Source organism: Mustela nivalis (assembly GCF_964662115.1).
Source record: "Mustela nivalis genome assembly, chromosome: 3".
NCBI lineage: Eukaryota > Metazoa > Chordata > Mammalia > Carnivora > Mustelidae > Mustela > Mustela nivalis.
In genome coordinates, this window is record NC_139022.1 from 55,983,576 (window position 1) to 55,999,959 (window position 16,384).

Genomic DNA, 16,384 nt, shown 5'->3' on the forward strand with positions numbered 1-16,384 from the left:
AGAGTGCTGAATTATAAGTAGCAGCAGGAGACAAACAAACACCCTGGCCCACTCAAAATGCTAAATAATAACTCCACCTGTTGTTTAAAGATTGATGTTCTTTCCACTCAGCATATTCTTTCTTCATATTCCACATTACTAATAGTGGGTGCAATTCACTAATATTACATCTCAGGATTCTCCATGCGAAAAACTGTGCTGTAGTCCAATTCACAGAGCATTTTTGAACACTATAATCAAATACAACCTAAAATCCATAAAAACCCAAAACCTGAGATTTTTTTTCCTGCTTCCAACTTTTAAAACTGATATTACATATTCTTAAAATACCTTTTTTTAAACTTTTTTCCCCCAAGTATGTGTAGTGCATACTACACAGGTGCATACTAAACAACACATTTTGAAGGAAAAAATTAAGATTTGGAAGGGAAAAGAAAAAGTACAATCACTGGAAATTCATCTCCCAAAGATAATCATGATTTTATCTTAATCTATTTTCTTCTCATCTTTTTCCATATGATTGTTTTTACATAGTTAATCTCAAACTGAGGTTGCAATTTTATGTGTCCTTTATAAAACTAAAAACACAAAACATTTCCCATAGTCATGGACACAGTTCATCAATATCATACTTCAGGGTTATATAATAATTTATTTTGCATAAGTACCATAATCTACTTAATCATATCACTACTGCTAATATCTAAGTTATATTCAACATAGTCTTTTGTGATCAGACACAACTCTGAGATAAACACTGATGTGTATTTCAAAGATCTTTGACATATTGATAAAACACTTTCTAAAAGAGTTGTTGACATGTTTCTCTTTAGATATGTATTTTTTTAAATAAACCTCTTTTTGCTGATCCCTGATGTAGACCATCAAAACTGTCCAGATATCTGCATGTCAGTGTATGACATATGTTTTCTCTAAGAAGAGTTGAAATGGAAGATGGTTCTATATTACCAGGTAAATCAGCCAAAGAACAAAGTGACTACCAGTTTAAGCCACAAACGTTTGTCTTATGGTACATGAGTTGTCAGGCCCTCTAACACCAAGGCTTAATAGTGATCCCACAAAAGTAAATGCAATATTCACTTTTCCCTCAGCACACTAAGTATGATGAAAAAGACAGAAAGAGACAGAGAATATATAAAATTCGGAACTGCATCAGACACAATGAATACTTCAATCTCAGACCCATTAAGGTGAGGAAGAGAAAAAAGCCCTAACAATTAGTAAGTACATGAGGCAAACCAGCCCCCACTCCATGTCAGCACTTTGTATTATCTTACAATTGACCAATTTTCTAATTTTAAGAAAAGACCAAATAGTGTTAGTTAGAAAAAATGATCATGTGACAGTCAACAGCAAAGAGTTTAAGTTGTGTCTCTAACAAGCTCTGTGACCTTGGACAACTCAAATAATCCCCCTGAATAACAGTGTCCTCTGTGAACTCCTTGGCCAGGAAAATTAACCTAAATTTCTTTGGAAATTTAAAATTCTGTACTTCTCTCTGACTTATATGCAGCAGGATAAAATCTGTAGATGGTTTCCCTCATTTTTCTTACTATTGTCTGCCCATATACCCAGGGATAGTCCCTGCCAAAGGAGGAGAGTAGGGTATAGACCAAAACAAATAATTCAAATGGATTTTTAGAGCATATAGCATAGGTACTAGTCTGAAGGTCAAAACTCTATTTGCAAGACCCACCCACTTGAAAAGGGAAGATGTCTACTAGAATTCTAAATATCTGGTTTTGTTTATCGGGAGTAAAAAGGAGTAAGAGCAAAGGATTATAGTATCGCTTCTCAAACTGGTGTTCAGGTCCCACCCGTAAGTCACACAAAAAAATTTCCTGGGTCTAGGCTGCATTGTTTTGTTTGTTCCCTAGTGAATTAGAACAGAGTACATTGCAATTAGTAAGACTAAGGTAAGTGTGTGATTTGGGGGGTCGATATGAAAATATACCTCTCACAAAGGGTTTCTATCAAAAAGAAATTTGAAGAATACTAGTCTAGATTACAAAGCACATTAGGGTGGAGGAGGAATATGCTTATATAAGTCCCATTGTCCAGAACTTTCGTATGTTCATGGGTGATATGGGAGATTGAGCTTGGAGAGGACCTGAGGAGGGAAGCTATGCGCAACTTCTCAACTGTTCTACCAGACTTTCTTCCCATTGACGGCCTGAAACCCAGAAAAATGGGGTCAATAGAAACCACCAAAACTTTCATGAGAATATGAAGGCAGAAAAAAAAAAAAAGAAAAAACTGCACGTCTCGTATGGATTTTGGAGACAGGCAGCCTGATGGTGTGATGCAGGCCAACAAGGAGCCACTACTTTTAAGCATAAATTACAACAGGACAGGCATAGACAGAGAAGTACCTTGAGATTAGTGCCCACTCCAACATTTTTCCTTGAATCCTGTGGGATATGGAGAGAATCAGAAAAGACTCTCTTGCCCAAGTAAGGGAGAGAAATAAATGAAAATTAAGATATAGTGTCCCTGAAGAATAAGGGGATGAAAAGTATGGTAAGAGTGAGGAGGCTTCCAGAATGAACTTCCCAGAATGCTCACTGCATCCTGCTGACACAGAACAGAGGGTAAGGTATGCTGACACTGAACACAGCAGATAGCAACCCCAGACCTACCACCTCCCTTCAATGTCATGAAAACATGGAAGCGTCTAAGAACCTAGATCCTTCTGAGGAAGAGAAGCAGGAAAGGAGACTTAAAGTTGCCAGAGTTTATCCAGAAGATACAGCTTTAGATTGGAAGTTACCTTGATTTGGCAAGATTGATTCTCATTACAGTGGAAATGGGGACTTGGAATACATGTTAAGTTGATTAAAAAAGAAATAACAAATCTTTGGGGTTTTTTATTCATTACATATTCCTCTTATATTAGATTTTAAATACTTTTAAAAACATAAGATATTTTGTTGTTTTTAAATCACTTAATTCTGAGGCCAATATCTTCCACATAATGACTAATCAATAAGTGTTACTTTCAGGGCTTCCCAAACTTTTTATTGGCATGGCATATATAAGAGTTGGAACTTGGGCACCTGGATGGCTTAGTCTGTTAAGCATCTGCCTTAGGTTCAGGTCACGATCTCAGGGTCCTGGTACTGATCAAGTCCCAAGTCAGGCTCCCTGCTTTGCGGGGAGTCTGCTTCTCCTTCTGCCCCTCACCCCAGTCTCCACTGCTAGGGCTCTCTCTTTCTCTCTCTCAAATTAGTAAATAAATAAAATCTTTGAAAAAATAAAAAAAAATAAAAATAAAAATAAAAATTGGAACCCATATTGTGGGTTTGATAAAGCGAAAGAGGTTCACTTGCTCAGAGCGTGGGGCCACCACATGCTCCATTGATGTTATCTTAAGATTAATGGAGTCAACCAATGCTAACACAAGCATTTCAAAGCATGTAGTCTATTGTATTACTAAAAAAATTTGCATAATGGATTAAAATCATTTGTGTGATGCTTAACATGTACCACATACAAAACACCACATTTACTATAGGACACACAAACATTATAGCAAATGTCTGCAGTTTCTGGTTAAGGCAATCAAATCTTTCAACACCTTGTAAATACGAAGAAAACTTCTCTACACGAGTGTCTATAGTGATCCCTGTATATCAGCATATTAGACTGATAATACTATATAGCATACAAGTATTCAAGACATTAATTTAGAATTTATGCCAAATATGAACCATTATTTCTTAAATGTTTCATAAATAATCAGCAACACTTCCCTGTTTATTAGCAATGGCTCCATGAACAAGACCCTTAGTACACAGAAATGCCAGAGGTCCTACTACAATCAATTACAAATAGGTTATATATTATTTTTTCTATTGCTTCTAAATGTCATGATGATTTTCCTTGTTTTGAAGTGTGCTTTTATTGCATTCTGGATTGTTTTATTACTCTAAAAATCCATTTGAGTCATTTTTAAGTCCAAAAGTATATTTTACCAAGTGACCACATTGATTCTTTTGATCTCTACTGAATAAATAATGTTCATTTTTAATGACCTATTATTTTTCCAGGAGATCATGAAAATTTAAAATAACTCTCTTGCTGGAACTCATGTCAATCAACTATAATGATGAAATATAGAATTATTGTTAAATATAAAAAAATTCCACCATAAATTAGATAAGAGAATAATCTTATTCTAGGAAATAGGATCAAAGAGGGCATGATTTTCTTTTAATAATTAGTCAAGAATCCAGCAATGTTGACTTAATTGTTTTAACAGTATGTTCAAAATACTGTGAAAAAAGAAATTTTGTTACTTTTTTTAAGTGAATCTTTTACCAGAATAGCAGTTTACTATATTACATACAAATTAAATAAAAGCATTCCTTTTGGTGCCAGTGGTCCCTGAACACAAATAACCTAAAGGCCCTATTCCACTATCACCTTCTCCCCTAAGCCTTCCCTGAGCCTCCAACCCAGAAACTGGCCTCTCCCTCTTCTCGACTCCAGAAACACATAGCATCTAAACTACTGAAATAGCACCTATCATATGTGTCCTTATAAAGTAATTCAAGAAAAGACAACATTCATCCCAAAACAGAAGAAAAGTCAAAATATTTTAAATTATTCAATAAAGGTCATAGCCATATTGAGGGGTATAATATCTCATCTATATTTTAAAATTCTGTTCCAAAGGGAACTATAAAGTTGGATTTTGTTAGAACTAATGGAAATAGCAAAGTGTTTTAACCATAATGAGGTTAAATCTCCCATTTTAAGGCTTTAGTTCATAAATATTTTATTTATTAATATATACACCAAAGAAGTAATCTACATATTTATGTGTGAATTCATAGCAATGTACTTGTTCTTTTGCCCAAAGTGACTTGTCAACATTAAAGTGCCTGTACTAAACAATAAAGTTACTTGTAATCAAAAGTGCATTTCTCCAAAATAATAAATACATTGGCAATGCCTAACATCATGTTTCTAGCCCTTTAGTAAACACATCAGTTCCACATGAGGATATTCATTTTCATTATTCCTCCTCTCTCGTTTATAACAATGAGTTAAATTTTCATTGCAATCAATGTACAATGGGCTGGACAACCTCAGTCCACAAATTATAAAATGCATGTTAAGGATTGAGCACAGTAACTAGTTCACTGTAAATGCTCAATAAAAGGTTGCCATGAAACAAGTCTTACGTTGTTGCACACATCAGAAATATATTTAGAACTGCCTGGCAGGACAAAAATGAATTATCCAAAGGACATTATTTTATGAAATCTAAAGGAAAACTGAATAACCAAGTTATGGGGAAAACAAAGAAGCACCTGGATCTTAGGTAAAATTGAGACCAAGAACTTAACACCATTAGGTCACTCAGTGCTTCCTCCCTCGTCACACCAGCTTCATTCTTTCTAGATGCAGAAGCCTTTCTCAACACATATGACCATATCAACTGGCAATCCCATGCCTACGTATTTACTCAAGTGAAATGAAAACTTAGTTCACACAAAAATCTCATATACAAATTATTATAGGTTTATTCATAATTACCTAAAACTAGAAACAACCCAAATGTCTCTCAACTGAGGAATGAAGAATCAGTGGTACATTCACATGCTAGAATATTACTCAGTAAACAGCAATAAAAGAACAGACTATGATAAATGAAGCAACATGCATGCCTCTTAAATGTATTTCACTAAATGGAATAACTCAGACTCAAAAAGATATGCACTATATGATTCCATTTATAAGACATTCTTGTAAATGCAAAACTATAGAGACAGAAAATATGTCAGTGGTTCCAGGATTGGTGCAGGGGAAATTCTCAACTACAAAGGAGTACAGAGAAATCTGGGGGATAGGAGTGCTGGAGCTCTCTCTATATCTTGGTTGTGATGACATTTACACCACATTTCCATTTCCATTTACTGACTTTCCTCAAATCCAAAGGACAGTACACTAAAATGGGTGAATTTTACTTTATGTAAATTATACCTTAGAAGTTTTTGAAAAAGAAAAGACAAAACATGGCTTGGAAGGAAGGACATGACAAATATTGAAGAGATAAAAATACTGAAGATATTGTCTTGGATATAGATCATAGGAGTCCCTGAAATTAAAACAACAACAACAACAACAAAACTGAGCAAGTGGATAAAACAAATACTAAAAACTAATGTGCAATAAAACTTTCCTAAGTTCCAGACTTGAAACACTCATGTACCTTACAGACTTGGAACTACTTTCACTATGTTGTACTCTAAAAAATTACTGAACTTTAAGGGAAAAAATATGTTTGGGCATTTTTTTAAAAGCACTTATCTTATAAGAAAAATAAAATTAGATTATCATCAGACTTTGATAGCAATGTCTATGCCAGAAAAAAAAAGGAATAATATATTTTATTATTATCAATCTCAATCTCAATCTCAATGATAGAATATGTGTCTCAAGCACCTTATACGCAGCAAAACTAATTTTCAAATACAAAGGGCATAAAGCAAACTATTACAGATGTTCAAGAATTCAGGAATACTCTCATGAGAACTTTCTAAGGAATCTACTAAGAAAAGAATTCTGGCAACCAAAATGACTACAGAAATATCAACATAAGCACTGATGACTGAGCATTACATTTATAATTACATTGAGAACTAAAACTAAATGAATTAAACTAAAAGGTAACTTTTATATACTCAGACCTTATAATTCAACCACTAAAAAATGAAATGAGCAAGGAATGTGAATAGCATGTACAAAAATTACTTTAATTGTGTTCCATGCTCGTATTGATAATTGTCATATTAGTAATGTCATTTTAAGGCTTCTGCATGTATAATCTAGGATAAAGGAAATAAGAAATTTTAATTCTACAATCTCCTATGTCCTTGAGACGAGGTTACATAAAAAACCCATAGAACCTACATTTATTGGAAAATATCTATATAAACTCATATATTATTTTTGGATATGTATATATTCAAAGATATATTATTTCTGTGGGCTTCTCACCTCTGCCTACAAACTTAATTTTATTAAAATGCCAAGAAACAATGACTAGACCAACATAAACGGGCATCCAGATTTTAAACTCAAAATCCAACTTACCACTGAATAATCCAGAGTTTGATTTTTTGGAAAAAGGATTGAGAACCGACATGGGAAATATGCAAGATAAAGCCAGAAATTCTTGTGAAACCAGGCAGAGAGTAGAGAAAGGAAGCAATCAAACGCTACCGGAATCCTGTCAAAACACTCATGAGTCAAATGGAAGAGTCTCCCACCAGGCAAAAATGAGACAACTTATGCTTCAGGAAAAAAATAATGCCAAGATACTGAGACTTATCACAACACATTTAAATCTATGAGTTCATAATGATCGGGAAAAAAGCCAATAGTTCTCTGCAAGATGATCGGAAATCAATTCTCTATCTTGGAAACTGGTAAATTACAAGAAATAATTAAACCTTGGTACTGTCTTCCTTTTTATACCTATCACTCCCTTGAGTTTCTTTCAGTTTAGCACCCTGGTGTGCAGGTAATAAACTAATAAAGAAATTCAAGGGAGTGGTAAGTATAAAAGTCAAGGTAATGGTTTCTATTGGGGCAATTGGGATTCAGATAGGGCACGTGGACGGATTCTAGGATGGCAGACAAAATTTTATTTCCTGCTCAGGTAGTGGCTAAAAGGGTGTTCACATTACATTAATTCATGAAGCTACATATATTTTTTGTGGTTTTACATATTTGTTTTACTTTAAAACAAAATACAGAAACCTGACAAATAGATTCTTATGTTTTTCTAGAGAGCAAATACAGAAGAATTGCAAAGGTAAGTTTGGAAAAAGGAATAATATGAGATCACTTTCTCTACTGGTTAAAAATATAAAGATTTGGTAACTAAAACGGTATGGTACTAGGAGGAACACAAGTACAGAGATGAATGGAACATTATAGCTCAAGCTTTTAAACTCATACACAAAGACTTAATATGAAAACTCCCTAATTCATACAGTAATTAAACATACATTTCAAATTGATTTAAGATCTAAAACTGAAAAACTAAACTGTAAAGGAGTTAAATAAAATATAGATTAGGTTGGGGGGCTAAGCAAAAGGGAATACTTTTTAAGATACTCATAAAATTCAGAAAACATAAAAAGAAAATATTGACATTTGAATAAATGGGAAAAAATCTCAAAGATAAAATATATCATAACTAATTTTTTAAATGACAAAGATTATGTATTAGTAGCTTATATGATGGGCAAAAGATTATTATCCCCTCCATATAAAAAAGGTTTATATATTTAAAAAGCAATAATTTAATAGAAAAGCCAAAGGTCACAAATAGGTAATAGACGAGGGAATAGAAAATACATATATATACATACACATATCTATTCATTATAGAAAATAATCCTCAACTTCAATGCCATTCATAATTATTAACCTACTGGATTTGCAAAAAAAAAAAAAAAAAAAAAGTTTAAATTAAAAATAACCAACCTTTAAGAATATACAGGTATAGGGAGTTGGGGTAAATTGGAAGGGGTGGTGAATCGTGAGAGGCTATGGACTCTGAAAAACAACTGAGGAGTTTGAAGTGGCGGAGGGGTGGGAGGTTGGGGTACAAGGTGGTGGGTATTATAGAGGGCACGGAGTGCATGGAGCACTGGGTGTGGTGAAAAAATAATGAATACTGCTTTTCTGAAAATAAATAAATTAATTTAATTTAAAAAAAAGAAATTAAAAAAAAAGAATATACAGGTATAGAGGTATACAGGTACAGGTACTGTCACAGAATCTTTTCTCCTCTCGGAAATCTTTTAATTATTTATTATTATCATTTTTAATGGTAGCAATAGAGTTTACTAAGCTGGCTGTTAATACAGGTGCTAGGGCTTATCCATGGTGCTCTTGATGTACAAACCCCACATGTTCTGCCCATTCTTCTTCTGCAATGACTCCAGAAAACTGACACCTAAGTGGATGTCGTACACAAGCTCATTGTCTGTTATCTTCACGTGGCCAAAAACCGCTGCCAGACACAGCATTTTATTCATCCAGAAACTATCTTGGACTTCACTTTTATCCACTATGGCCACCACATTCTCATTGTGGCTCAGCAAGGAAGGGAATTTGCTATCCTCATTAAGGCCTGGACCCAGGATATGTAGGATCTGCTTGATCAGAGATTCTGAGGCCAAAAAAGTACCATACTTCTTGGCCACCTTCCGGACTGATTTTTTATTCTTATTGAATTTCTTCAGTACCTTAATGTCCATGTGGGGACTATCCATAACCTTGGCCTCATCACAGATGCCACTGGTCCTCCAAAACACATACAGAGAACTTGGGGCAGGGAGTGGAATTAAGCCTGATGGTGCCCAAGAGGTGTTTGTCCTTACTAAGAGTCAGAGTTCTTCAAGATGATCTGCAGCGCCACCATCTACAAAAATGTACAGTAAAGTATCCAAAAACCTCCTGGTAGCAGCACAGGACCTTCCCTGCCTCCCCCCACCCCAAACCCTGGCCTTGTATAGAGTGTCACGGGAGATTTTACTGCCCATAGTGCCTCACTTCACAATAACTGGAGACTCCTGGAAATCTTTTAAATGAATATAGCAATTTTGAACCTAAATAAATTATCTCTTTCATACTTCTCATCTTTTTGTCTTTGGTGCTGAATTTTAGGTAAACTCCTTTGTTCCATCTTCTTAATCATTAATTAAATCTTCATCTCTGATTATTCTACTGTTAGACCATTTACTGAGCTTTTTACTTTGATGATCTCTAATTGGTTAATTTTTTTAAGCCTGTCATTATTTCCTGGTTGCGTTAGCTTCTTTTATCTCTTTAAGGATATCAATTACACTTCCTTAAAATCCTACTTGTTCTTTAATTCTGTTTTCCCTGGTACTATCCATGAAATTTCATGGATTCAGTTACTGGTAGTATTCAGATGCATGCCCATCTTCTGCTTTCTTTGTGCATTGGCTCCTACCCAATCACCTCCTTTCCTTCTTTTGCAACTACACACAATGCTGGAATAAACACCCTTAAACTCCTTATATACTAATATTTTCCCTTTGGGAGGATGGATTCACAGAAGTTGGTGAAATAGTTGTTCATGATAAATTTAAAGATAATGTCAAATTATGTTACTTATAAGTTGGAATAATTCCCACATCCACTAGCAATCTGTTAGCTAGCCTCATTTCCCCATATCATCACCAGCTTTGCTGATTTTTTCAAGCTAGATTTTGGATTTCTCTAAGTACTGCTAGGGCAGTATGAATTAGATATTACCTTCTTTGCAGCTATACTTAAATACTCACTATTTGGCTGAATGAGCGCATAAGTTCAGCCTCTGGATCTCTGTTACGATGCTTTCTTTTTCTCCCCATATTAATTTTCACATACTAGCATACTACATAATATACTCATTTATTATATTCACTGTTTGATGTTTGTCTCCCCCTACTGAAACAAAAAGCTGGAAACTCTATTTTGTTCATAGATATTTCCAAGTGCCTAAAACATTGGCATGTAATAGCTACTCAGTATATATTTGTTGAGTAAATGAATGACTATATAATAATTCACTTAATATCCTAGTAAAAACTTAGAATATTTCTTCCTGAAAAAAATGTTCTGCAAAGTGCTTATTATAAATATGGATCTGCTTCCTCTAACAAATGTTACGAACTCCTACAATCATGTATACATTCCAAGCTGGCTATACAACAACTTGCTCTAAGAGGAAATCAATATAACATGATTCTTTCTTGGAACCCATTCAGGAAGCATAAGCCACCAGCAGAAACAAAAGAATACATGCTCATCATAAGTGGCAGTTGAGTGTAGACCCTGCGTTTTTGAGTGTGGACACTATCTCAGAGAAAGGTTTAAATATATTCATAATTAATTTATCAAGTAGATGGCTTGTTCTGGAAGTAACAATAACAAAATAACATTAGCCTAGTTAAATATTGTTTGTCACTTTAATATACTAAACATCAAATAATATAATTTTAAATGAGGTGACAATATATATACCAATACGATAGTCTCCTATTTTTAAGGTGATCTTAAAAATACTACCTCCATGTAACACTTTGTAGTTTTCATTAGAGCCTCACAACTCTGGGAGCTAGGTGGTATAAATATTAAGTTAAGTGACTGATTAGTAAGGAAGGAAGCCAGTACTTGAATACACATCTTTGGAAACACCTCTTTCTGAAAAAGCAAGAGATTAAACAAAAAGCAAATATTTGGAGTCAGAAGTAGATTTCTATTCTAACTCTGTAATGACCAGATATGGAAACATCAGCCACTGAATTATCTAACTCTAAGCCTCAATTCAACATCTATTTATTTGCCATTAGGCAGGGAAGGATAAGAAAAAAGCCATGCATCAAAGGAAGTTAATTATCCAATTATCTATACATTTTAAATATACTAAAAGTTTGTTATTTATATTGTTCATTCACAACGTTTCTCTGAAACATAACACTGTCCTCTATTTTCCTCCTGTTTACAAGATGCTGCTGGATCTAAGAATTCACTGTTGTGGAATTTATCCTTCTGCTACCACCCAACAGGGATACTAAAGCTGGGCCAGCCACCTGACACACTGCTATGAAATTGTTAAGAGAAGGATGCTCTGTTATTTTACCTCTACGATCTTTCCTGTCTTCAAACACATCTGTCGCCAAAGGTACAAAATTCATGCCAATCCTATTCTACCCCTATGCCCAACTTCCAGTCCCCAAGACTTCAAGCTTTTAGAGATGCATAAAGATTAATCTTGGTAATGAATCAGGTTAGGGCACAAAGTTCCTTTTCTCCTGTTTCTCTTCTCTTCTGCCCTTTTGGGCTAGTAGTTTCCTTAAAACTCTATAATCAGTTTAACAAATACTCCTTGAGTGCCTTCTATGCTGACAATACTAAGGTGCTAGAAACAGAAAGATATGTAGAGCACAATCCCTATCCTTAAGGAGATTATAGTTTATTAGGGGAGAGAGATAATTAAAGAAATCAAATTGCTATAATTCAATATATACAGTGGTTAAAGATAAAGCTCAAGGTTTTATAGAAAGAGAGAGGAACACTCCATTCTAAGAGTGGAAATCATGCTAATAAAAAACTACAAGAAGTGAAATCTGATCTTATAGCATGGGTAGGAATTAACAAGTGACAAAGAGTATTACAGGTGGAAAAAGAATACAAATAATTACATAGAAGAATGATCCCAAAGGTTTTGCTCAGGTTACAGATGGGTATTTCTGGGGCATAAAATGTGCTTAAGTTTTGAACATGTGCATTCAAGGTGTCTGCAGGACAATTAAGTAGAACTGTTTTTCAGGAAGCTTAGGAAAAAAGTCAAGACAATATATCTAACTGTGACCAATAGTATAAAAAGATGAAGACAAGTACAACTGAGAAAAATCAAATAAGGTCTGAAGGAGGGATAGCATTGCTATTTTATATGGCATGGTTAGGAAATGCTTCACTTTTAGGGTGATTTTTGAGCAAAGACCTAAAGTGAGAAGGTGAGTTAGAGGAATCATTCCTAGATAGTCGGATATCTAGATAATAGGAATTCCTAGTCCTAGGAATAGAGCTTTCCAAGAAAAAAGAACTAGCAAATACAAAGATCTTGAGTTATGAGTGTGCTTGGATTGGGAAACAACATGGGGTCAGTATTGATGAAAAAATACTACAAATGTAGAAAGAAAATAGAAGGAAGAGATGTCAGAGAGAGAATAAGGAGCCGGATGAAGAAGAGCCTTAATGAACATTGTATAGACTTCATTATGTGGAGTTTTACTTTGAATAATATTGGAAGCCAGTGGAAGTTTAAATTGGCAAAGTAATATGATTTACGTTTAATGAACTTACTCTGGCTGTTTTAATGAACCTACTCTGGCTGTTACTTACTGTATGGGCAAAAAAAACAGGCTTTTATTGTTGCTATCATTATTTTTTTTTTTTGAAGGTCGTACCATTAATTCATAAGAGAATGATGGTAGTTTAGAGTGGTAACAAGAACTGGTAGGAATCAGGAACCTTTTGAAAGTAGAGCCCACAGGATCTTTTGAGTTTGAGTATATGAGAAAGGATAAAATTAAGGTTTAAAAGATAATACAAAGTTTCAAATAAGAAGGACCAGTCAGTAGGAAAGGAAAACAAGTTATGAATGCACAGAGCAAAGAAAGTGTATTTGTTTAAAGAAAGTTTAGAGGAGAACGTAGCAGTATCATCTAAAGCAGTAGAGTTAAAAAAAAAAAAAAAGGATAAAAATATCCATTGGAGTTTACAATTTTGAAGGTGTTATCTTTTGCCAAAGCAGTTTCAATGACGTGACAAGGCAGAAATCGGATTGCAATGGTTTGGAGAGTGAATGGGGCCTGAGGAATGAGAGATAGCACTAAATGTTATCACTTCAAAACTCAACAGAGCAGAAACAAGAGGGTTATAGTTGCTGGGTACTTAGAGTGAAAAGATCTAATCAATCATGTGTTGCAGCTCAGAACTATGAAAGATCCAGGGTAATCCCTTCAAACCCAGGGTTTCATGGTGGAGTGGATCATTCCCACTTTCCAGTCATCAAGACTTAAATGTCAGTTTGCTTTGGAACCCAAGTCACAGAGAGAACTTCAGACGAATGGCTCAACCATTCAGCAATCATCCAGACAGAAGCATAATGGATCCAAAGATGTCACCAAAACATTAGTAAACTGCCCCTGGGAAAAGGACACATTCATTAAGTTTGTGCAGCATTTTATTCAGTTCTATCAATATCTGGATTATCACTTCACCTGATAAGTCATCTGTTTAGTTTCAACTTTTGCTAAGCAGATAAAAATGTTAAATTCTAAAAAATAAACATACATCTTACTTACTTATTTAACTGAGGTTTATACAGATTAAAACATTATTTAATTGTTGTGGTCTCAATAAGACCTTAATATTTTTTCATTTTTAATCAAGTATAATCTATCATACATAAATAACCTAATATCTTAAAGGTTCATATATTGTATTTTTAAAATGCCCTTCCATTAGCATAAATAGGATAATAATCACTAAACTTTTAAACTGGAAGTAGTTGTAGAGACATCAAATCCAAACAACTTCATTTCTAAATGAGGAATCAAGCTCATGAAATCTTGGTCAGGGTAAGGTTACATAAATACCAATAAAAACAAGAAGAAAATCTAGACTCCAGTATTTCAATACAGTTTTCTTTCTACTGCTGTAGTCAATAATTCTTTTAAGTAATCTCTGAAAAAAGTACTGGGATATCATCACCAAAATCAAATACCTCAAATGTATGGACTCCTTTATATGTATCCTATAGATGGCACTAGGCACTGTCCTAAGTCTTGACATAAATTATTTTAGCCAACCTTCACAGAAATTCTAAGAGACAAGTACTTTTATTAGCCCATTTTACAGGTGGAGAAACTAAGCCTCAAAGAGACTGAGTAACTTTTCCAAGGCCACTCAGGTAGCAAGTGGTAAAGCTGGAATGGCATCTGAGGCTCTAGGCAGTCTGCTTATTTCCTGATGCAGGCTAAATAGTTCTCAAGATCTAATTCAAAAAGCAGTGATTGAAAGGCTACTATCAGTAAGGCAGTGTCTTGAGAGCCGAATAAGATATATAAGAAGCGGAGCTTAAAAACCTATCAAAAAAGACCGATGTATCCACCACTAACTGCAGTACAGAACAAAGAGTCTTTACGGGAAAAAGTAAAGCAAAGTGCACTGAAGAGAAAGCAATTTCAGGGCTGAGGGTGGACGTGAAAATGACCAATACTACCTTACAAGCTACTGAGATCTGCTTTGAACCAATCTGTTACTAGAAGAGCCCAATGGATATAGAAATATTTCTTTTTCATATTCTTAAATGCTTATCATTCAACTCAACTTTTTTTCTATACCATACTCAACTCAGCCACTTCTAGATTTAGGCATTTTTTTTTTGCCCATGGTGCAGAGGGTAAAGAGCATGCAGTAAATAAATCACAAGCTCTCTTAATATATCAAAGAATCTTTACAGAAAGTTATTAGAGGCCTCAAAGCCTCCATAAAATAATCCACTTACATTCACTGTCCACTTAAGTGGCAATCTCTAAATTTACGAGTTAGTTTCTTGCTTAAAAGTCATATAACTTGTGAGTATTAATTTCTTAGATGACCCTGGTTTGGTAAGAAAATTGCAAATGAGAGTCAGAGTAAGGAGACTAACTCCTACCAAATACAACCCATTCTGGATTCCTAAGTGCACCCCAGACCATTCAAGAATCCCTGCTCCTCAATGGACAATTTTTTGACACAAGCTTATGTTATGTTTTGTTGAAGATGATGGAATCTATGATTTTTATTTAAGGCCCAAATTTTAGCTGTATTTTTCTTCAACTAAATATTACCAACTATGTTTTATTTTTAAATGCCCAACCTATATAAGAAACTGTGTATGTTTTTAAAGCCAGTAGAAAAGCCAGGGCAGTGTTTTCCCCCATTTTCTTACCAAAAACATTACTACTGGAAGCTAACTTGTACAAACATGAAGTGAGTGCCTGGGGTGAAAATGGTATTAACCTTTTTATTACAGGGAAGTCTATTCAAGCTTCAACTTTAACTATCTGATTGCTTGCCACTTCTAATTGATCCAGAATTCAGTATCACTGTTGTCATCTACAATCTTACCTGAGTTCTCCCTCCCTCTCCTCAAACACACTAAGTCTTCATTGTCTTTTTCTCAGAGCAAGACTAGCCCAGTCATCTGGAAACTGCTTCCCACTGGGCCCCACCACAGGTTAGCTACCTATAGCAGGACCAGTACCTAGAAACTTTCAGGCTCCATCCCCACATCAAAAAGTTATCGGTGGGTCACATATCTACTTATACCTCCTATAGATTTACTTTTCACTTCAGTGTCCTACTTTCAAAGGTTCAGTCATTTCTCACAAGTAATAAGATATCTAAAAAGCCTGTTTTCCTTGAATTTCTGCTGTCTTGAACTTTAACTAACATTCCTTCGTTGTCCGTGTTAGTAACTCCACATTCCACTGGGAAATAAGGTTCATTTCTCAACTCTTGAATAAATACATTATTCATTTTCGTTTCCACAAATTCTAATTTTAGATATGATATTTTTTCTTATCCATAATATTTTTAAAGTATAAATTTACAACATGGTATGCTTTCTACCAGAAAAAAGTCAGGCAATGCAAGCACAATATATACTTTCTTTTTGAGATTAGAGGAAGCACAGTGTGACCTTATAAAGAAATGTTAGCAGTCAAATGAAGGTATTTTGTACTATCTTTATTGCAATCCCCTTTCCAATTAA

The 16,384-nt window shown here is 34.5% G+C and overlaps 1 protein-coding gene and 1 pseudogene across 7 annotated transcripts in view; both read right to left on the reverse strand.

Moving 5' to 3' along the window:
* Window positions 1-16,384, reverse strand: part of LOC309861173 (uncharacterized protein) — a 734,084-nt gene that overhangs the window by 402,377 nt on the left and 315,323 nt on the right. The gene's annotated exons all lie outside the window — the stretch shown is intronic.
* LOC309861172 (large ribosomal subunit protein uL1 pseudogene) lies at window positions 8,916-9,305 on the reverse strand (annotated as a pseudogene). The gene has a single exon. The product of its transcript is annotated as a large ribosomal subunit protein uL1 pseudogene (transcript).